This window comes from Acomys minous, assembly GCF_964271855.1.
Source record: "Acomys minous genome assembly, chromosome: 4".
Classification (NCBI taxonomy): Eukaryota; Metazoa; Chordata; class Mammalia; order Rodentia; family Muridae; genus Acomys; species Acomys minous.
The window spans coordinates 104,410,615-104,436,099 of NC_140486.1; the positions used below are offsets into that span (position 1 = coordinate 104,410,615).

Consider the following 25,485-nt stretch of genomic DNA (forward strand, 5'->3'; position numbering starts at 1 on the left):
AGATATACAAGTATGTGATTAGGCAATGAGCACATACAAAAGGCTATAATAGTAATTAGAGAAATGAAATAAACGACACATTTCATACCCAGTGGAATGTAAGCCAAAGAGATAGTAAAAAGAAATTAGAGAGTGTGAGAGTAACAGAAACTCCCCTAGCTTGCTGGTCTCAATACAAAAATGCTGCAAGTACAATCGCTGAAAATAAAGGAACTTTAGTGGCCAGTTCAACAATTTCCATTGTCCTATTTCAACAACTGTTATTGGAGTTAGGCATATTGGAAAGGGAATTAAAGGTAAAGTATGTAATTAATACACAGGAGGGAAAAAAGACAAAAGAAAATTCAAAGACCACGAAAGATAATATGGAGAAAACAAATTCAATTTATAGGGAACATTTCTATTTACAGAGAACCAAGATAGTTTTCTTTTAAATATTGCTTACAAAACCTGCTACCATTATGATAGGAGATAGCATTTATATACTAAACTGTGTAATGTACATATAAGTTATGCCCAATACAATTTAACTTCTTAGATTAGCTTATATGGAGCAACTGCTGAGAGAAAATATATTGATTTTTCTGTCACCATGATTAAAATTATTTTCCTTGCAAATTCATTGAGGCTTTTTGGAGCACAGGGAGAATTATCACATGCTAGTAATAGGGTACTAGACAGGAAGAAAACAAGCAGTTTTAGGACAAGTTTTAAACCTTAATTCAGAACTCCATTGTATTTTAAACATACTTCACTGAGGGCATGAGAATTCTGTACAGAGTCTGTTAAAAGGTACTGAGATTTTAAGGATCTGGGTGTACAACTGAAGGATTTGGTTCAGATTTGATGTGAATAAGAGGCCAAGTTAAAGTCATACACTCTTAGGTTTCCAGGAAACAGTGCATAGTCACATTCTACTGAGAACTCTGTAATTTGTAAGTGGCCCATCAAGAAGTTTCTGGGAGAAAGCAGACACCTCCTCTAAGGTTTTAAGATTCATCACTTCTGGGATTTCCAAATCTGAGCAAAGTGGGAATAAATTAGCATTTGAAAAGAAGGAAAAAGCAACAAAAAAACAGGCTTGGTGGCCCATGTCCATAAATCCAACTCTAAAGAACAAGCAGTGGGGTGGCGAGTCAAAGGGAGGCCAGGCCACATTACAAAGTGAGATGCTGTCTCAAAATACCAGCCGCCGCGACTACAACTACCACCACCACCACCATCACCACCACCACTACCACCATCACTGCCATCACCACCAACACCACTAACACCACCATCACCATCACCACTATCACCACCATCAGCATCACCACCACCACCATCACCACCACCACCACCATCATCACCAGTAATACCACCACCATCACCATTGCCATCACCACCACCACCACCAACAGAAGCAACATAAATGTTAACTTGTTCCTCTATTTCTCATTTTGTAAATAGTCTTGCATTATTCAACTGAATTAGCTGGGGGTAAGAAGACAAGGATAATAGGACACATGTGCTGTGAAGGTTGACGTGGGGGAAGCAGGGGAGGACTTAACTGGAAAAGAGAGACAGAGTACTACCACAGAAGGATAGGGAAAGAGGAAGGCTGAGTAACACTTAAGGGCGTTTGAAAAGAATATAGGGAAACATTGCTTTGTATTTACCTAAAAACATATATTTTCCTAAACTACCATAATTCCTAACTCCATGCTAAATGCTGTTCTTTCATTTCATCTCAGCATTGCTGAGACCCATAAGTGGTCAAGGCGAAGGGACCAATCACAGTGTGCCCAGTTCCAGTTGCTACAGCTACAGCACAATGCCTACACTTAAGGATCAGGGAAATGGGATCAAGATTGCAGAACAGGGGGCAAAGAGATCATAAGAGCTGGAAGAACCGAAAGTCTATTGCAAGATCATGTCTCCTAGATATAACACGGAAGCAACCCATGAAACCCCAACAATATAGAGGGGTGAAGACAATGTGAAGACAATGACAACACCAGTGGACATGTCAACATGGGTGGCAGCAATCGCACAAATCTCCACATAGCCAATTAAGGACTGCTGAGACAGATAATTAACATTCCCCAGTGTTGGGCTCCTCAAAACAGTTCTCAAGTCCCAGCTAGTCAGCACTAAATTATATGCATGCAAGCCAAACTAAATAGAATCAAGAGGTTTCATTTATATATTTACACACACACACACACACACACACACACACACACACACACACACACACACCAACACCATGACCACCACCACTGACAACAACAGAAATAACAACATACTTAAAGAAAAAGAGGTCATATGTTTGAGAGGAAGTGGGGAATATAGGGAATGTTGGAGAGAAGTGAGGAAAGGGATAAATGACATCATTATAGTTTAATTAAATGAAAAATTAAAAATATTTATATATGCATACACATACAGTTTGATTGAAGTTGTGCCACTTAGGTCAGTAATGTTCATCCCAAGAGCTGTAGCCTAACAAAAAGTCCAGTATCAGTCACAGGAAACTTCATTTTGGGTTGTTGCTAACTCTAGATCAGACTCCCAAAATAACATATTCTATTGCTGTTGCCCTTATTGCCCCTAGAGTTGGAAAGTAAGTCTCTATTTCCAGTGACACCACAGTACTGGATGGAATCAAGCTGGAACTGACCTGGAAGTGTCCTCCCTGAGGTCTAAGTCATACCATATCTGTTACTATACAGGCTGACAAGGGAGAAAGAAATAGTTACCCTGTATACCTCCTATAGAGCCAATGAACAGTGTGGCAACATATCTCAAACAGTGGTTACCAACAGCCCTCTAGTCAGACTCAAGATCTGTTTAAAAGTTGAGAACTCATGCCTGGTACTGTTATTAAAGAATAAGAGTGCCGCAGGTGGTGGTTCATGCCTTTAATCCCGGCAGTCGGGAGGCAGAGGCAGGTGGCTTGCTGTGAGTTCGAGGGTAGCTTAGCCTCATCTACAAATCGAGTCCAAGACAGCCAAGGCTACACAGAAACCCTGTCTTGAAAAACAACAAACAAACAAACAAGCAAAACAAAACAAAAAGGATAAGAATGTAAACCTGTCGATAGTGCATGCCTGTAATCCCAGCACTTGGGGAGGCAGAGATAGGCAGAACTTTATGAGTTCAAGGCCAGGCTGATCTACAAAGTGACTCCAAGACAGCAAAGGCTACACAGAAAAATCCTGTCTCAAAAACAAAACAAAACAAAAGAATAAGGATGTAAATCCATTCAACTATCTGTGGCTGCTGAGGTCACAGTAACAACCTAGAGGAGAATCTACCTACAATTGCCAGTATCCTACAATCTCCCCTTTCTTTTCTTTCCTTTTATTATTATTTTATTTTATTTTTGGTTTTTTGCTTTTTCAAGACAGGGTTTTTCTGTGGAGCTTTAGCTGTCTGGGACTCGTTTTGTAATCCAGGCTGGTTACAAACACCTAGAGATTCACCTGTCTCTGCCTCTCTGAGTGCTGGAACTGCAGGCATGCGCCACCACACCCAGCTACCACTGTAATTTCTAACTGCACTTTCAATACTATACATTGTGCTCACATGCAAGTACAGCTCTGACTCTTCAGCAATGAAGGTCCATTTTGGAGCAGATGGATACCAAAACAGTGAACAACTGGGCATGTGTTCTCTGTTGCCAACTGATACATCAATAGCATAATTCCTACACCCCAAGGCTCAAGAAACAATGCAAATGAAGAGGTGGAAAGATTGTAAGAGTCAGTGGGCCATCATGTCTGCTGTGAGATAGTGTCTTCTAGATACATCAAGGGAGTGGCACTCATGACATAGCAATAATATGGTCACCTAAATAAGACCTGCACAGTGATAACTCTAGTTCACATGCCAATATGGATAGGGAAATTTTCCGGTGGTCTCACCCCTGGGTGAAAAGCTAAAGGCGATTGGCTACTGAAAGCAGGTAAATTAGTCTTCTCCTGAGACATGTGCCCTGGTAGATTGTCCAGTCCCCAGCAGTTATCCCTAAACACATCTATATTCAAGGAATACACTAAATGGACTCAGTATCCTGTGTTCATATAACACACACACACACATACATAGGTATATATTTATATCTAGATAGACGATAGATAGGTAGATGACAGATGATGGGAGGATGAATGAATGGATGGATAGATGGATGGATATGTAACAGTAATAGCAAAAAATGTGGTCATGAATTTTAAAGGGACTGCGACAGAGCCATGGGAGGAGATGAAGGGGAGAGAGAGAAGGGCGGAAATGATGTAAATGTACGCAATTCACAAAAAATTAAATAAGAAACTTGTAATTGTTTTTTAAAGCATTTTCCTACTGATACATGTTTTTTAAACCAACAATGCAACACTTGTGGATAAGTGTTTGAAGAGCAATTTGTGAATAAACCATATGATCAAAGTTAGGTTTGTGATTCATTCATTATGTGTGATTGAAAGAAAGAGAGCAATTGGAGAAATTATTTTTTTAAAACTGTAAATGGGAAGAGCTGACAAGAATAGAATTGAGGTTTTACATGTTTGGTTGTTGTGCTGTTTTGTTATGATTTGGGTACACTGCCACTACACAGGAACAATTGGAGCATTTTTATGTGTTGGTAGTGAGAATGAAAAAAGAGACAATACTGACAAAAACCCGTGGTTGAGAAGGAGAAGCGGTTAAATGGAGAAATCTTGGAGAGAAGGGAAGTGAAGCTCCTATGACTGAAAATGCACACCAGCAACTCACTGGGAACAAAAGCAAGCTGTGTGCTGCTGAACCACCAACATGTAGCAATGGCAGGCTGGAGCTTCCACAGAGAAGGACATTTTCACCGAGATGCAGGGAGTAATGCCATCCGCTGAGCAGGACAGTGGCTGGTCCTCAGAGGAGCAAGGTAGCACAAAACGTTCTATATAGGCATTCACACAGGAGATACTGAACTTGAGAAACTGAGACCATCCAACATGGCTAAAAATTAACTTGGGAAACCAAGCTTTTGTGTTTGTTTGCTGCTTGTTTTACTTGAATCATTTTAGGGTCATTAAATTTCTCAAATTTAATGGAGAAATACAGCTTTAAGTCCTTTACAGATGAGGGGAAAGAGATGAGTAGGTCAAGTGGTCCATACCACAGTCATCAGTAAATATGCATCAGCATACCCAGTGGTCATAAGGCTCTTCTGTGACTGTATGTTCCAAGCAGGTCTTATTTCAACCCTCATCTTTGCCTTTATTTTTTGACTGGGGATGTTTAAAATCAACACCCCTGCAGTTATGTCTTCAGTTCTTTGGTGGAAGGAAGTGTGTGAGTCATCAAAACAGTCTTCATCTGATATGATTGTAAGGGAAATTGTCTTCCAAAATGTTGCAAAAATAGTGTCTTTAATGTGTTAATAAGACATGATTTAACATACAATAACATCTATGCATGATATTTTTCAAACACTTGTTCATTCTGTTTTCATTAACTTAGTTCCCAGAGCAGAACAAACTTTGAAAAATGTGACTTAAAACATATTTACAGGCTCCTAATCCTTTCCATTAAATGATAAGGGCCTGATTCACTGTGCTGGATGTACATTTCACAATAATAGATTTTGAGAAAAACCATAAATATTGGTGAAAATTTTTTATTTAAAACATTTACTTTATATTCAAAATAAACCTGCCTTTCAAGTTTTAGATTAGGGTACACACATTTCATCTCCATTCAAGCACCAGAATTATAGCATTCGGCCCATTACTGTGGAAACTGTAATCGCTTTACATGGTTTAATGCTCTTACTACATATATCCTTTAAGCTGCCTTCCAATGGTGTCCCCTACAAATTATGATTATCTAGCCGGAAGGAAAACCTGATGTACCATTTCATTTCCCAAATCTGCTTTTCTTTGTATAAACAAATAGGAGATGAACTAAAGATTACTGATAATATTTCTTTATGCTTTTATGAAAAAAAATCTCATAATTTAAAATCAAGAAGGAGTTGTGTTCACTTGAAGACTTTTATTTTCTCCAACAAATAATTTGTTTTTCGACTGTAAGCTTCCAAATGGATATACGTGCACTTAATAAAGGTTTGGGTTCCTAAAAGATGTGACTATGAGGACATCTATGCCCATTTTACTCTAAAACAAACTTGACAATCAAGCTGAAGGGTTGTTTAATATTCTAACACTTATTACCCTGTCCACGCTATTGGAAACGTATTGCTAAATAGGCCACAATTGGAGGTGATTTCAAATTGCTTTTTAGAAATTATCAGTGATAATTAAACCATCAGGGATTTCTCAGTGGATGCGAGTGTGTACTGTTTTCATGTAAAATAGTATTTCTAATTTGGAGGAGTAGAAACAAATATCAAAGCAAAATACTCATGAAGCTGCAGTGTGATGTGTTAGAGTGAGACAAAATAGGTCAAAACGGGCAGGAGGGAGATTCTAAGACACACTAAGGTTTAGCTTGCAACTGATATGACGTAAGCAGGGCTGGAACACTCCTCCATTGTACGCCACTGTTGTTCCTCTGCCGCTAAGCACACAGACCAGCCCATATTCATGACTCCCGAGAAGCAGTCTGTGTATAAAAATCACGTGTTATTCTCTCAGTACAAAATATAATTATGCTATACAAATACTGTATATTTTGTAGTAAGAAAGTAATGCTAGGGGCTTGAGAGATGGCTTGGTGGTTAAGAGCACTTACTATTCTGGGAAAGAATCTAGGTTTTAGTCTGAGCACACACATCACAGTCCACAACCATCTATAGCTTCAGTTCTAGGGACCTATAGATCTTTTTTCTAGCCTCTACAGCCACCATACACATATGCTGCACATTTAGCCATGCATACAAACTCTTGTCAACATTAATAAAAATAATTAAATCTTTTAAGAAGGAACCAATAATAATCATTGGAATACATTAAGATTTTACCCAGATCTAGCCAACGGACAGGACAGTCTCCACAGTTGAGTGGAGAGTGGGGTATGACTTTCACACGTACTCTGGTGCCTTATATTTGACCACGTCCCTTGGATGGGGAGACCTGGTGGCACTTAGAGGAAGGATAGCAGGCTACCAAGAAGAGACTTGATACCCTATGAGCATATAAAGGGGGAGGAATTCCCCCTCAGTCACAGTCATAGGGGAGGGGAGTAAGGGGAAAATGAGAGGGAGGAAGGAATGGGAGGATACAAGGGATGGGATAACCAGTGAGATGTAATATGAATAAATTAATAAAAAAATAATAATTAAAAAAACTATCAGGCAGAAAAAAGATTTTACATATTCAGGACATACAAACAAAAAATTCAGAAAAACAAAAAACAACCATTGGAAGGAAAAGTATTATATTCACAAAAAAAAAATACATATGTGTGTTCTTTTGAGTTTAATGTTCAGATGTGCAGAAAACATTAAGATAGCGAAAAAAAGTGATTTAGAAAAAAAAAAAAAGCTCAGAGAATGGTAAGAAAATCCTGGAACTGAATTCAAGATGAGAGTATGGAGAGTGGTGGTGAGGCCTTAAAGAACATGAAAATGAATTACAGAACTATTGTATTGCTAATAGTTTTAAATTATAATTGCACCCAACCTCTGATTCAGTGTTGAGTCATCAATGATGTTGGTTAGATTTGAATAGTTTTGACCATGTAAGAAGGAACCTTCGTGGGAAAGGGCAGGAGGCTGGACCATATCGTAGAGTTAAAAAGTAGTTAGCTAGCTCTGAGGAGTAGTGACAAGTACGTGGAAAATAAGAAAAGACAAGAGTCAAATAAAGGTCATTTTTACAGAGTATATTCTACATAGATAGAATTTAAAAACTCAAATAATTGATTCACACTAGATGGAATGTTTTGGACACAGAGTGTATGCCTTTAGCTCCAGCTCCTTGAGTGAGTGAAGCAGAAAGATTTTGAATTAATGTTGGACTGAGGTTTCCCTAGGCAAAAGAGTAAAAGCTATTCTCAAAAACTAAATAAATATAAGATAGACTGGTTGAAAATAATATTAATGTTACTAAAACTCAGAAATTATTTCTAACTTCCTGGTTCTTAGAAATGATATAAAGCAATATAAATAATCTACATTGATTTTGAAAGTAAATAGGTTAAAAAAGAGCAACGATAACTGAACAATCGCCCCATCTATAGTTGAAGCATCACAGAACGCAAAGGTAAAAAAGGATGAAGACATGGAACGTGATTCACTTAGAGCAGGGATTCTGGTACCTTCTGGATGATCAGGGCTCTAACTGCCAAATATTGAACACAATTGACTTCAATGCTCTGTCTTTTTAAAGTGGCTGTTGGAGGGAAAGCAGAATAGCAAATTTAATATTTCAAAGTTCATAAACTGTGCCTCCACCAAATGCTACATTTGTATGCATCTTTTGGGATGCCAGGCCTCTCCTTGGATCCATTTTATCATAAAAGATGTGAGTTTTCTTGGTCCTTGGATATCTTTTATCAAATAGCTGCTAATCGGTCCCCCATAGTGAACACTGTATGGGTAGAATTCAATCAAAATCTGAATAAATTGTTCAAGTCTAATTCATTAAAATATTTGATGTAACATCAAGACCCATGTTTAACATCAAGAATAGATGCTCATCTTATGCAGTTACTAACCTCAAATGAAATAGTTTAGAGTTTTTCTTCCATGGAGTAATCAAATGATGGAGTGCGTTTATTGAATATTTTTTAAAGGATTGCATTACATGCATTTGTAAGTGTCCCACTATAGTTTGATGATCTACTTGGCTTTTCAAAAGCATGTATACTCAACTGCTTTTGGTAATAAGCAAATAGAAATAATACTAAGCTACCCACGTACCCACCTTTCTTCTACAGCAGATGTGATGCTAGAAAGGGAGAGAGAATCGAACGGTACATAGGATAGTGATCAGAGGTTCTGCACAGAAACTGAGAAGTGATTTTGCAGTGGCTGCTTTACCAGAAAGCATATAAGCATTTTCCAGATCCACAAAACAAACATGAACATGAGCAGAAGCTGAGAGAATGGCGCAGAAGTTAGCTTGTCAGGATTCATAGTAATCTACTGCAGTGCAGAAAGTAAGGGATCACATGAGCCTGATGCAGGTAACTCACTCTTCTAGTGCTGGCTTCCCCAGTAAAGCCTTCTGTAGAACTCAGCACTTCAGTCACATCCTCCGAGGGAGGGTTTATCAACCTCCTCAAAGGACAAGGATTCCTGGAGACTAGTGATTAGATCTATAAATCATGTAAAACTAATATTTTTAGTGTTTCTAATTAGATAATTCTCATATACAATTAGGAAGTGGAAACAAAGAGCACTACAAAAATCAAAACAAACTCCAGCATCACAAGGCTATGACTCCCAAGAGCTTTGGAATGGGTTTCATAATATCGCACATCTCTCCAGAGATTAACTGTCAAAAGACCAAGATTAACTTCTATTACCAAATGCGGATACTTAATCAAGCAGAGCTAGCATGTAAACTACTGATCAGAAAATAGGAATAAATGAGTAGATTGGTTGTTTGAACAAGAATATAGTAATATAAATAAAAATACAATGATGATTTATGTTAGAAAAATTAAAATTCCCATAAAACAGAAAGCTGTCAAGTGATTATTAGTGGTGTTATGTGTAGAATACGGATAACTATGTCAGTAAGACCATTTCTGTGTCTATTTGTAGGTTTTGTTTTTGTGCCTTTTCTTTTCCCAAACGATTAATATTGTTCCATACAATAATATAATAGAATTAGGGTTTTAAATAACTTATGTCAGCTCTCTTTTAAGAGGATATTTTGTAATCTCAAAACATATTTAGGAGTTGACTAAGTAATTAACTAATCCTACTGTAGTTTAAATATGCAACCTATATGTAAGAGGTTTTGAATCAAAATGCCATCAGCAGTTACCTCAAGGCAATAAAAGTAGGTGAAAGGGGGAAATGTCTTCCTCTACACATCCTACACAGAGTGTGCCCTCCTTCATGATGACAGGAAACCTGAGCATCTGTTGAGCACTTACAGTGTGACAAGCACTACGCTTCTCCTGATGGAGCCAGGAGAAATCCAAATTGTCTCCAGACACAACACAATCAAGACATGATCAAAACTCATTGTGAAATAAAGATTACAAATATCTTAATACACATCAAAAATCATAAGTAGCATCACCCACACACATTCTGAGTAGCAAAAATACTAACTACTAACTCGGAAAGATAAGATATTTTTTCTAGAAATTGATAGCTCAATTCCAGCAAAAATTGGAGTAGGGCATCTGGTTCTTCTCAGATGCTCTTAAATTGCAGTATCTTTTGGAGGAGGACATTTCTACCGTGGAGCTCTCATAGTTCTAAGCACTCTTGTACAGCACAGGCACTTCCAATTCAATAAATAAGAAGATGAAAAACACCTTAAGGAGAAAAATTATTCTAACCTTCCTACTGAATCGTCTGCTACCTGACAGGTTTTTAGAGACAGAGAGTCATTGTCTTGGGTTGTGTGATCACTCGTGCTATCTACAAGCTCCAGTGAACACCTTCAAACAGTGAGAACATCTGTGGCTCTGGGTAACCAAAATGGATCATTAAAAAAAGACATGAATATGGGAAAAGCAGTGTTCCTTAGGATGGAGAACAGCACGAGTGGGAGGGAGGTAAGAGAGCATGGGAATGAGAGTAAGCAGAATGAATTTTATAAGTGTAAGAATTTATCAAAGAACAAAATTAATTAATTTTTAAATGTATGCTGTTGAGCTTTCTCAGCAAGTAAAGGAACCTGAAGATTTGAGGTTCATCTTCAGTGACTACATGGTAAGGAGGGAATTGACTCCCCCAAGCTGTCTCCATATGCATTCCATGCACACACACACACATACAGGCACATGTGTGTACACACACACATGAGTGAAATAAATACATGAGTGGGCATAAGTTTAAATATAATGAGTTAAAAAATAACTATGATAGAATTGAATTCTTAGTTTTAACCTATCTACTGTAGAAAATTAATAAAAATTAAGGAATCACAATTTAAAATTTAAAAGAATATCATCAGCATCCCATTCTTGACTGTCTCTAATAATTTTATTACTTATTTCCTTGTTCCATTTCTTCATTTGCCAGATTCTATACAGCTTAACTTTTGTTATACAGCGTAACTTAGTTCTTAGAGTTGTGATGCTTTCCAATATTCCTTTGCAAGTAATATATGTGCTGTAGTTTTGACCTTTCATTTTATCTACTTTCTCTATCATTTTGTTGATAAATAGGTTTGTCGTTTCTTTTTAACGGTGATCACACATTATAAGACAAACCTTGAGGTTAATGATCTAATCCTTTTCGGTTGTTGGAAGGACATAACACTGCAATGATCACAGCTCCATAACCTATTTTAGGAGCTCTGTGATTAGAGACCATACATTCTCGGGTTAAATGTTCAGGTTGTTTTTGAGATTTTCATGCTTCCATATGATCTTCTATGTCATTGTTCAGGAGTTACTTATCTAAGACAATTGTTTTATTCTTCTCTCAAGGATTACATACATTATTTCCCCTCCTTCACAGCCTCCCCCATCTCTCCTCCAGATTCGCCTCTTCCCTCAGCTCCCCTCAGAAAACAGCAGGTCTTCCTGGAACATCAACCAAACAAACACTGCATAACAAGCTACTTAAGACCAGGCACCTACCAGCACATCAGGGCTGGACAAGGCAGCCCAGTAGGAGAAAAGGGTCCTGCAAGTAGACAGGAGAGCCAGGGACAGCCCCTGCACTCACTGTTAAGATTCCCACAAGGACGCCAAGCAACTCAGCCATAGCATATTTGTGGAGGACCTAGGTCAGAACCATTCAGGTTATTTGATAGCTCAAGTGCCCATGACTCCTAGTCAGTTGATTCTGTGGGCAGAGTTCTCTTGGTGTGTCCCTGACCCCTCTGGTTCCTCCAATGCTTCCTCCTCATCCTCTGCCTAATATTTGGCTGTTGTACTCTTCATCTGCTCCCGTCACTTGTCAGATGAAGTCTCTCTGGTCTCTTTGATAATGATTATGCTAGGCTATGGTCCCAGAACACTCTGCACCTTGAAATATTTGGTATGCTAAGTGAAACTTTAAAATAGCCATACTCATAGAGAGGGTAGAATGGCTAGAAACAGATGTTAACCATAAGCTGTTAAAAAGAGTTGAAAGGCACATCAAACTCAAAATAACACAAAGTGACATAGAAAATCATGATTTATGACACTGTTAGAGAATTGAAGACAGAAAATTAGTAAACTAACCACCCAACCATACTGAATCTATTTTAGACTAAAATGAGGCTAAAGAAAATATTATCTTGCACTCTTGTCAAAAGTAGGACATGGGTCTCATGTGTGTTTTCATCATCGCCAGAACTTTTTAAAACTTTGTTTTCATATACATATATGTCATTACATATATAATAAACTATATACATCAAAAAGGACCATGAAACTATCAGAAATTATGTTAATGTTACATTCATAGTGTTTTGCCTGTTTGTATTTGGCAACATTGAATAAAACATCTTTCCTATCTTGGTGAGTCTAAAAGTCTGAATGTAAATGTAAATCTATCATATCTCATCCTTATAAACCCAAAAACATCTGTCTAGACCTAAAAGCATCTTAACCCCTAAACAACTAAGCTTAATTGTAAAATTAAACTACCTGGTCTTCAACCCCATCTGGCCCCGTCTATGTAACAGACATATTTGTGAGGCAGGAACTATTGAAGACTTGCTTACCCTGTCTTGTCAGGACAAGCATTCAAGCTTGTCCATTTTTAGGCATAATTCTGTCTGTGGCAGAAACAAGGACATTTTGTCCAGTGGCTTGTTTGCCACATTTGAAGCCATCTTCATAAGGAGGTTCTCTGATGCCCATCATCTTCTCTGAGGTAGGCTGGGTGTTGCCAGGAGGTAATCTGTCTTATTGTCAAAGAATCTTTCAATAATAAAAACATCTTTTTAAAAGACTTATTTATTATTGTACACACAGTGCTCTGCCTGCATGTACATCTGCAGGCCAGAAGAGAGCACAAGATCACATTACAGATGGTTGTTGTGAGCCACCATGTGGTTGCTGGGAACTGAGTTCAGGGCCTCTGAAAGTGCAGTCAGTGCTCTTAAGCAGTGAGACATCACTCCAGCCCATAAAAACATCTTTAAATGCCATATTCTGTAGATCTCTGAGGTTTTTGAAGACCTTATCTATTTTACCTTATCTACCTATAAAACATATCTATCTGTTAAACCTAGGATGTATATTCTTGGATAAACATAGACTAGTAATTGACATGACCATGAGTTGATCAGCAAACAGTCAACTTGCATTATTTGTTAACTTAAAAGAGAAAGTTATCATGAATGTTGACTGAGGATTGGGATCTCAAGAGTGTGACTTTCTCCCTATCCTGTAACAAGGAAACAAAGCATATGGCACTTTCAGATTCTATCACACCTATTTATTTTCACCCTAGCAGAGACAGGCTCTGCAACTCAGTAATATGCACAATGTAGAGACCTTTGCTGAAGGTAGAATCAGCCACATAAAGCGGATGAACATGCACCTGTGCTCCTTCTTTTAAACTCTTACAAATTAACCATATATACTTCTTCAACTCTCTAACACCTGGATTTAGTGCTGGGACTTTATTGATGGCATGCGTGCCAATCACCTTAAATTCCAAAATCTTGTGGGTCTCAGAACATATTCCTTCCCCTTCATTAACACCCTTTCCTTCTTTCTATTTTTTATTTTTCTTTTTTGTATACATTATATAATTACACATATATAATAAATCACATCCTTTCCTTCCTATTGTTTCCTTTTTGTAAAGGTTGGTCCTGTACCGAGCTCAATCTGATTCTTGTCCAGCAGTGCCTCAATTTCTTCCCCACCTTTGAAGAGTATGTTGGTGATATATAAAACAGTTTGTGGAGATAATTTTCTCTTAGTACTTTGAGTATATCTTTTGAACTTGGTTTTATGTTAAGAAGGCTACTGATAGCCATGCTAATGACCCTCAGTACTCTCAGCTGCTTCCAAGGTTCTTACTCTACTTGCCTTTCAAGATGTTTTATTGATGGCATGGAGAATAATCTAAGTTCCTTCTACACAGCAACCACATACTTCCATTGAGCCACATCCCAGGCCTCTTGTTGACTTCCAAGAGCTCCATGTGTACAAGTTTGCATTCCTTTTCCTTAGCTTTTTACAAATTTTTAATGTTTAGATTTGTGTCTTTCATTAGATTTGGAAAGTTATCACCATGTATTTTTTCTGATGTTCTGTTTTTCTTCTTCAGTGACTCACATAGTATGTATTTTTGTTCACTCATGGTGTTCTGGAAATTCTTTTAGGCTCTGTTAACTTTTTCTGCACATACAGAGCTACATAGATGATAAATAGATAGAGAGATAGATAGATAGATAGATAGATAGATAGATAGATAGATAGATGATAGGTAGATGATACATAAATAACTGATAGATGATAGATAAAATAGGTATACTAGATAAATAAATAGATAATAGATGATAGTACATAAACAATTGTAGATAGATTTATTTATATATACATAGATACATATATACATAGACAAATGATAGTAGATAGATAAATAGATGAAAGGTAGGTAGATAGATGATAGATAGATAGATAGATAGATAGATAGATAGATGATAGATGATAATTTTTATTTCTGTCCTTTAGACTAGAAATTTTTCTTTAGCCCATCTTTCACTGATGATTTCTCTCTGCTCAGAGTTGCCTCAGAATCTAGTACTGAGTTTTGTACTTTACTTATTGTAGTTTTAAGCTCTAAAATGTTAACTAGGGTGTTAGGGATTTGATCTCTTTACCTGTTCAGATACGCACGCATTCTTCACCTTGCCCACATGTCTTCCTTCAGCACTTGTTCCAGTCCATCCTTGAACTGGTTTAAAATCCTGCCCATGATATCTGTCCACAAACCCTTTGCAGTGAAACTACATTTATTCTGCTATATTTTCTTCAAATGGACCACATTTTCTGGTTTCTTTATACAGTTTGTGATTATTTTTGACATAACTGGTAACAGAACTCTAACTCAGTAAGTCATATTTTCTTTACCAATGTCTGTTTTTCTTCCTTGTTTTGCTCATTGCTTTGTAGACTGTCTCTGTTATAGTCTGTGTCTGTGCCAAGGATCAATATTCTCTAAACATGTAGCTTTCCCTTGGCATGTATAATCATGTTGTACCTCTTATTTGGCATGTACTTTGCTTTTGATTGTCCTGATATTCAGTATCTGGCTCTCAAAAAGGAAAATGAAAACCAAAAGAAAAGGAAAATGTTGTCTTTGATCAATTTGAAATCACCTAAGCCTAAGAGATGGAACTTGCAAATGCATGGGTATACAAAAGTCCTAGCCATATGCCACCTGACTTGCTGTATGTATCATATATTGAGAAACAGTCACCAGTGATCAAATTGCAGATCCCAATGTTTTGGGGACAGAATTGCATTGTCTACATGATGTGTGCACTGCTGCCCACCACAGGGCCAGGGTGGAGGAGTCATAGCAGCCACTGGGGCTGAGTACCATCACTAACCTGAATCAACCATAACTGAATATTCCTGAGGCAGCTGAAAGCCTATAATGACTTCAAAGTTTTTGAAATTGTTATATACCTGTGATTACTGTCAGTTGGAGAAACACATATCTGCTTGATTCCTATCCAGAGTCACCTGCACATGTTATGGATTCTTTAGCTATGAAATGTGTTTTAAATCAGGCACTGTGGGACTCCTGCTTTTTTCACTGCTTCTGTTTGTTTTTATTCTCTGTGGACCTTGGTGTTTCTATATGAACTATGGGACTACTGATTCTAGTTCAAAAAATACTACTGGTATATTTTTATAAGAATTGTAATTTAGCTGGATATGGGTTTGATATCATGAATATTTTTATACAATTAAATATTTGATATCAAGTTTCCTAATAATGGGCATGAGAATTTTTTCCTTTATTTAGATTTCAGTAATTTTTTACAGTATTAAGCATAAAAGTATTTATTACTTTGTGTTAATTTATATTTCTAAACATTTTATACTCTTGATACTTTTGTAAATGATGCCTTTTGTTTATTTTTTGAATTTTGGTTGTCGGTTCATAAAACAGTTAACTTTGTAACCTGAAGCTTTGATCAATATACATACATACATACATACATACATACATACACTTCAAGACTTTATGCATCCGGGTTATTTTTTTAATTTTCTTTTCTTTTATGCCCTGAAAGTAACCCATGGGGTGTTTTCCTGTGCCCAGGCATTCATGAACACTTATAAGAGGCTAGCCACTACCATTCCTTGAACCCCAAACTAAGATACTTGCTAAAATTACATTCAGTGCACTATTTACTTGCTGGGACAGGGTCTCACTGTATAGATGAGGCTGACCTACCTCACAGAGATCTGCCTGCCTTTACCTCCTGGGTGCTGAGATTAAGGACATAGAGCACCAAGCCTCTCATATTTTATTTTTACTTTCATTGTTAAAATTTTATTCAGTGCCTTTTGTGACTATACACATGCACATAAAAATACATATTTCTATACCAATAGTTCTAATAACTTGGAATATATTAACCACATGGGGTGCTCCCATTCCCAGAGCCCCTATAATCCATTGATATCTTTGAAAACTTCTGGTGCCTAGTCTTTTGTAAGAGGTAGTTGTAGACTAACAAAATGTGAATGCTCATTTGCTGTACATAAAATCCTTAGTGTTCTAATGACTCAGGCGGTGTAACAATTTATCTGGGGATGAGTCAGGCTTTCTAAATCCATGACATTACTAAAACCCTGGCATTTGAACACCTGAATTCCTCCCTGGACGATTCCTACTGTTGATATCCGAGACTGCTGTCAGAGACCCTCAGATCCAGTTCTAGATCGCAGAGCTGGTTGGTGGAATGATCTCAATGTAAATTTAAACCTATATAACTTCACATAGATTTAGATTATGGACAGAGAAATACAGAGAGCAACATTAGTCATGTAGGGCATGTAAACACACCACACACACACACACACACACCATTTAGTCATGATATCAGCTTCTGTCTGTATTATGCCATGTACAGTATTATTAGCTGTCAGTCCCATTATGGAGCTATCATCTCGGCAGCCCCAGCTGGCTGCCATTGTTATGAACTTGTTTCCTTTCCAATAGAATCTGTATTGCAGAAACTGCAGAACTAGTACATAAAACAAATTAAAATGAAATGGTAAGAGTTATTTTCTGGGCCCAGAAGGATGTTTCAGGGGGTAAAGGTTCTTGCCTAATATTCTTAAACAAAATCTCAAATATTCAATTTTACCAATAAAGACTCAGAAACCAGATGCTGGCATGAAAATCTGCTAGCTCAGGGAGGCAGAGGCAACATCCAGCTGACCTTCCTACTCAGCTCATCTCTTGGAAGGCAAAAGTCCCTCTGCTTCTCCACGCTGCCGTGAATCCCTTCAACTTCATGCCTCTCCTTCCCATGTTCCCTTAGGTTCAGTTTGTGTCAACTCATTGCTTGATCCACCTCTTGACCTATGGTTGACTTGACTTAGCTCATGTTTACCGAAAGCTCTTGGGATAAAGGTGTGTGGTTTGACTGAGCCACACAACTACCTGTTTACATTAAACAGAAGGCTCTTGGGTTAAAGGTGTGTGCTAGGGCTGAGCCACAGCAACAAGAACCAGGGTTTCCCAGTTTACAATGTGATCAAATATCCTTCACATTTCCCCCTTTTTTGTCTAAATAAAAGCCTTTTTCTCTAATATCAAAAAACTATAACTATTTGGGAAGAATTACATTCACAATGTCCAGTCCATACATGGTTAGCAATCTTGGATAAAGTATTCTACTATCTACCCTATCTTGGTGAGTCCAAAGTTCTCTACCTAAATTATTTTCTATCATAACTGGCATTCATCAACCTAGAAACATCTTTTTAGACCTTAAGACAACTTTCTTTTTTAAGATTTATTTATTATTTATACAATATTTGCCCACACATGTGCCTGCCCACTACAAGAAGGTACCAGATCTCATTACAGGTGGTTGTAAGCCACCATGTGGTTGCTGGGAATTGAACTCAGGACCTTGAGAAGAGCAGGCAGCGCTCTTAACCTCTGAGCCATCTCTCCAGCCCAAGAAAATTGTCTTAAATCCTGAGCAAATTAGTGAGATTATAACTATCAAGTCCACCCCCATCTGAAACCTGAGAAGAATAAATATTATCTGAACAAACAGTGGGTGCAGAGCAAGCAGCTTCCAAAACTATAGAAATGACAGAAACTGCTGGCATCCTGGAGACTCACTCAAGATTCCGCTGTAACCATCTCTTCAGCCTACTGACCCAGAAATTCTGACAGACTTTTCTGTGAAGTAGGAATTATTAAGGACTTCTCTAGTTTGTCCTGGCAGAATTTGGCAGTCTACTTTATATTTGTCCTACTTGGCCACAGCTTGGACAACATACTGTCAGAAGATGAAGCAAGGGCAGTTTCATGCCCAATGGCAGCTTGTCGCATTTGAAGCAAACTCCATAAAGAGGTTCTTTGATATTCATCATCTTCTTTAAAGTAGTATGTGGGTGCTGCCAGGAGTTGAAGTGTCTCATTGTCAAAAAAAAAAAGCCTTAAATTAATAAAACATCCTTAAATGCCACATTCTATAGATCTCTGAGGTTTTTGAAGACCATATATCTATCTCAGTATATTTGAGTAGGCAAATGCTGCTGCTGCTCTCCAGCTACTACCTGATTAACTTAGTAAACACCTGTGATTAACAAAACTAATAACTAATAGAACCAAAAGTTTGATTAACTATTATTTTGCATTTCTTTTTTTATACATTTTTTATGAATTTATTCATATTACATCTCAGTTGTTAGCCCATCCCATGTATCCTCCCATTCCTCCCTTCCTCCCACTTCCCCCCTACTCCCCTCCCCTCCCCTATGTCTGTGTCTGAGGGGGACCTCCTCCCCCTGTATATGCTCATACAGTATCAAGTCTCTCCTTGGTGACCTATTATCTTTCCTCTGAGTGCCACCAGGCATCTCCATCCAAAGGACATGTTCAAATATGGGGCACCAGAGTTTGTGTGAAAGTTAGATCTCCTTCTCCACTCACCAGTGGAGAATGTCCTGTCCATCGGCTAGTCCGGGTAGGAGTTCAAGGTTTACTGCCTATTTTTTCCTTGGTTGTTGCCGCATTTCTTAATTGTCTTACATGGTTTGTGATAGTAGTTTCAAAAGGACTAGGATGTCTATTGCTTTTATAAAGAATTACATAAATACAATACCTTAAAAAGACTTAATACATAGTATGTTGTAACCAAAATATAACCTTAATTTTGTACTGTTGCAAGATATTTGATCACGCTTGCCACCAAGTCTGATGATCTAGATTCAATCTCTAGAACCCACATGGAGGAATTAATGAACCAGCTCCTACAAGTGGTCCTCTAATGTATACACACACACACGCATGCATGTGCATGCATGCAGACGCACACACACACACACACACACACACACACACACACACACACAGAGAGAGAGAGAGAGAGAGAGAGAGAGATCAGTAATTACTTAAGGAAATAAATTAATAAGCAAAATGTTTGTAAAGCACTTCAATTTTTACAAAAGAAGGTGTTATGCATGTTGTGTTTTCATATTCAGAACTGAATTTTATATTTGACATTGACCATATTGTCTGTAGAAAGTGCTCAGGCATAATTGCCCAGTGGCTAGCTTGCCATTAATAAAGTTATCTCTAAATAGCTAAATAGGAGATTTTGTGATGCTCATCATCTTTATTAAGGTAGGCTGGGGGTGTTGCAGAAGTTGATATGTCTCAGTTCAAAAGGAACTTAAATTAAGATTTTAATTCATTGGTATAGAATTCTGCATATTGATATAAAAATAAGATTTTTTAAAGATACATGGGCATAGAATTTTGTATATTGATTCAAAGTTAAGGTTATTTTTGATACACAAATGTATTTATATTTCTACTCTGGTATGAGATATTGGACCTATACAACTCATTTACACATGTAAAGTTTAATTACAGTCCTATTAACATGTGCTAATACAAACTATTTATGATAATTAATTTATACAAGTTAACAGACTCATGGTCAAGTCAGATACTAGTCTAGTTGATCACAGAAATATACATCCTAGGTTAAATAGGCAGGAAATATGTAGAAACAAGCAACATTTAGCTATTCAGATTTATGATAGATAGATAGATAGATAGATAGATAGATAGAAAGAAAGACAGACAGATAGATAATGATAGGTAGACAGGCAGGTAGATAGATATGATTATACACTATGTAAATATAAATGTAAATAGGTAAGTGGTCCTCAAAAACTTCAGAGACCTACAGCATCTGCCATTTAAGGATATTGTGTTAGTTTAAGGACTTGATTTCTTTAAAGAAGCATTTATGCCTTTACATTTCATTACATAGAAATGTGTGACTTTCACTTTGTCTATGAGACATGATATAAATCTACTGCTACTTCTAATATAAATTTCAAACAATAGTGGGTAAATACTTAAATACTAATAAAAAGTATCTCTGTCCTTTGAAATGAGTGAATAGAGTCATAGTAATTGAGTACAGTGTAACATACAGCAACCACAACATAAAATAATGGCATGTAACCTGCCAGATGCACTCATCATGCTTTGCAGTGTTGTGTTATTACAGCATCAGCAAGGCCCACGCTGAACAGCACTGACAAAAAAAGTTGTTGTTTGCATTGTGTCCATGCCTGTTTGCATATCACTTCTCGATACCTGTTAGACATAGGCAGATTGAATAATGAAAACCTAGAATTACTCAGGAAATAGTAATTACAGGTTTCCAAGCCTGGATTGAACCTCCAGCAGAAAGCTCAAGTGCCAACAGCGTGATATCACCATGCAACTCTCTCGTATATTAAGCTGCCTTCAGAAAGTCAGCAGGCAAAATTAAAATCACATTTCTTAACATCTAAAGCCTCTATGGTTTAATGCAGCTCAGCACTCCAGATGATTTCACTCCAGCTAACAGTCCCCCTTGCATTCATTGGAGTATGAAAGGAAACCAGGCATTAAACTGTGGAGCTGTGTTTTCATTTTATGTCAACATTATATTTAAGATTTTAACCAATATAAGGCCACCATAGACTTCATGTTCGCAAAAAAAAAAAAAGGAAATTATTCAAATCTATAAGAACAAAAAGATCCCTCAATCTATAAAATTTCAAACATGCTTGTTGACTCTTCTTGATTTGGAGGCTACCTTGACTAGATGCCATATTTAAATGCTGTTAGTAGGGGAGGGGTGGAAACCACAGTAGAACAGGATGAAGTTAAAAACTGACTTTTCATAAGCATTGCTACATTCAGCTAATACAGGAAAAACAAGTGATGAGATTTATCCTTCCAAGCTGAGCTCCACTATGTGTGAAACAGTCTTCAACCATCCTCTCTTCTTCCCGGGCCTTTGGCAGAGAAGGGTGGCAGGTCCCGCGTAGGGAAACCCTCCTTGGCTTTGGGTAGAGAAGGGGGAGTGAGACCTGGAGTGCATCATCCTACCCTAACCTCAGCATTTGCTATGCCTAACAGTGTGGAACCCAAATGTGAGGATTTATAAGTATCCTCGGGGAGTTCAATATAGGTTATTGGAGCCTTATTTTATGGCTAAAAACTAGAGCAGGTCTGCCAATCTAAATGTTCAACCATAGTTGTCTGGCTAGCTGGGATTGATTACGCTTGGTAAGCAGCTGTTTAGAATCACCTCCTAGGTCACACCAGGACCACTGAAGTCAAATATCCTTTTGAACTGCACCACGGAGTCCTGAGACTGGAATTTTAGTTTACTTTCCCCTCATTGTAGTCCACTATCTTCTGGAGGTAGATCATCCTCCTGGTTCCTAATAACCTTGGTTTATCTCTCTAGCCATCCTTTTCCTGTGACCATGAAGCCAAGCTCTTCACTATAGCTACAAAATCATACTAATAGTAATAGATAATCTACCGGCATACCACTGCCCTATGACAGACGTTGGGGAGGGTCACCTGTACTGGGATCCTGTCTAAGAAACCATTCGCTGTTTGAGCTACCTGGTCCTGCACCTTCTTACTTTCAGTTTTCTGTCCTCTTCCTAACTGAAAGTACAACGATTTTATTATACCTGAAAGTTAACATAGCAAAAATTATCAGTCATCATCCTACATATTCTGATGATTATTAGAATATGTGCTAACATATAAAGTTAAATTCAAAGGATATACACTCATAAGTGTAAATAACCTGAATAGTTATAAATAACCTGGAAGAAGCATGCACACACAAATTCTCAAATGCAAAATTTTTCTAAACACTTACAGCTAAATGACATACAATGGAAAATAAATTTTAAGTTGCCCAGTTAGAAGGAAACTGGACAGTGAACTTCAATATAAATCAAGATTTGGTAAAATGTTAGAGAAATAATCTATAAGCATAAATTATTACTTGTAAGATTTGAATTATTTGCCATGAAAAGGAGGAGCAGTGTCTGCATATTGTTCACTTATTGTGGTTTTACTGCTCCTAAATAAGGTATAAATTAGAGTTTCTAATCATGTTTTGGGGCATCTAATGCTATCAATCAATTTGTTGAATGGTGTGTTTAGTTATGCTTTAGTGTTCTGTACTCTGTCACTCCAGGTGCTCCACCAAGCGTAAAATAAAAGGAGAGGTTTAAGACAGTGATGCCATGGAGGAGTTCCAGTATGAGAATATGCTCATGTGGGACTTGTGGTCTAAAAGGTCACACAGCTATGCTGTCATGAGCAAAGATAATAAAATCAGAGGTGATCTTTTAAAGTGGATCTTCTTGATCAAATCTTAACATGCTTGAAAGCAGCTTAAGCTTCTTTCTAGTACAGTGAAATGTCTCAAGAGAAAGAGGATGTACTATTTACCATAGTTATTGCATTATAACTGCATGAAAAACAGGCTGGGAGAAGAAAGGGAAGTTCAAAGAAGGGCCAGGGGAGGCGGGGTTGGTAACTTGATTTTACAGAGTGGGAAGTCAAACTACTTTACTTTATGAAGCACTGATAAATACTGTAATCATTCTATGAAAAATTAGGGCATAACTAATAAGGAAATAAATTGGTATAAGTGCATGGAGAGGACATGAGGAGGGTAAGAGAGCAAACTATTAGTGTAATTCAACAGAAAGTCAACACAACACGAACAAATCAATACTGTTGGATATTCATGGGCAGTGATTAAAAAGTAGCCACTAAAACAACAAAACAAAAACATTAACTATTCCTGTTAAAGTGACTTTTCCAGCTGTTGTGCTTGGGACAGTAGTGTTGGAGTGAAAAATAAGTTCCTTTTACTTATAGGAATAGCTATGCTTTGTGAGTGCTGTAGATTTTAATGTTTCAAGGTTCACTTATAACTTGGTATTGGGGTTGCTCTCTTATGAGTGACTGTAAATTTGGCCCTGTCCTGCCCTAGAAGTCAAGGAATTTTGTACACAGTTATTTATGATGTAATTGTTACAAGATACCTCTTTATGATGGAGGATGTGCCAACACCAAACTATCCAACTTGTGGTCAGGTGTCACACTCACAAAAGAAGAGTGACTGACAGATTGTATGTACCGACAATTCCATTGTTGCTTTTTTCTGACCTGTATCTAGTTTATTTGAGCAAAGACAGGGACTCCTTATAGAGTCCTGAATGGAAAGGAGCTAAAGTCAGCTATATTAGTAGCAAGTCACACACAATTAGGATACAGAAGTGAAACTGAAATGCATGAAACTCACAAAGGTTATTTCTCTAAGGCCAAGCAGGTGAGGGCTTCTGTGATGGGAGGGGTACGGAAGGTCAACGAGCCCAACTGCAGAGGGCAAGGCAGGGGGCTGGCAGGTGGTTTGCACCTATTACAGTTCAGAGACGGCATCTCTAGGATTAACTTAAAACCCAGGGATTAGCTGGTCTAATAAAATACTGCTTTATAGAGGGAATGGGTTTAGTACCACCCTGATGTTGCCATCAGGTTTAGGACAAGGCCAGCAGCACTATGGGTGTGTGGAGTTCTAGTGTGTTAAGAAACACAGACTATAGCAAACAACCACAAGTCAGGAGGAAGGATTAACTAGATGATGGAGTTTGACTACATTTCAAAGCAGCTTTGCTAAACAAATGTGTATGAAATACATATATGACATTCACCTGTGACATAACTTTATTATTAATTATTTTAAAAATCAATTGCAATTTAAGTGTTAGTAACATATAAGTTAGCTCAGAAGCAAAGTTGTCTATTTTATAGTATTAAGAGGAAGAGATGCGTTATGAAATGCAGATGTCTCACAATTGTGAAGGCTAAAAACATATTGATCTGTATTCATAGAACCACCACAGGGGCACAGACTGAACAACCCTGGAAGCTCTTGGGATGGGGACACCGCCCTGATCACAGGAGTCTTGATCCTGATAGCATGTCCTAGAGATATTGGGTAGAGGAGAATGGAAATGCCCTCCCCATCTCTGTGTTTACTTAGGGTATCTAATAAGAAAATTCCAAAGCAGACAGACCTCAAGCTTCCAGTGGTTCTAGGAAATACAACTATTTTACACCCCCTAGCATCGAACTGCAGAACAGTCTGACAGAGGCAAGTCACTATCCACTGATGTGGTGTAGCTACCACATATATAAAGGAATATAACTTTTCAGCATTTTCTGACTTACCAATAAAAGAATATAACATAAGACAGGAGACCATAGGCATATAACCTATGAAAAGTTAAAGTTATAACAAACTATTTTAATATTCTTTTTGAAAAAACTCTCTGTAATACAAATTCGAAGATTCCATTCTCTTCATTTGCAAAAGCTATTATGGTATCCTGAAGGTAAGGCTTCTCTTCATTTGCAACTGTGATGCATATTTCAATTCAATTTAGCTGTTATTGTCATTTTACTCAGTGTTTCATGTAATACTGAAGTTAAATTGTTTCTGCAAATGCAGACAGCTGGCATTACTAATCTTGTTAGGGAAACACATGCTTCAAAAGCTGTGGAAGTGTTAACCTTTACAAAGACTCTGTAGTACTCCCTCTGCTTCCGGCCTTAACTGAAGCTTGTTGGCGTTCTTTTCCTGCCAGGACATGACACAGCAAACGTAATTACTTGTTCTCTAGCACTAACTAAAGTTAGTGTTTCTAGGATATGGTATTCTACTTGTCTCAACACAAATGCACCAGATATGAAATAACATCTGGCCTTGGGCTGCGACCCAACAGGCCGAAAAACTGGGTGGATGAGCAGAAAATCAGGCTGTCTCAACCCAAACCTGCCTGGGGGCAAGGAATAGAACTGGCTGAGGAATGAGACTG

General features: G+C 37.7%; 1 protein-coding gene across 3 annotated transcripts in view; it reads right to left on the reverse strand.

The window, feature by feature from the left end:
* SPAG16 (sperm associated antigen 16) overlaps positions 1-25,485 on the reverse strand; it is an 819,872-nt gene that overhangs the window by 508,730 nt on the left and 285,657 nt on the right. The gene's annotated exons all lie outside the window — the stretch shown is intronic.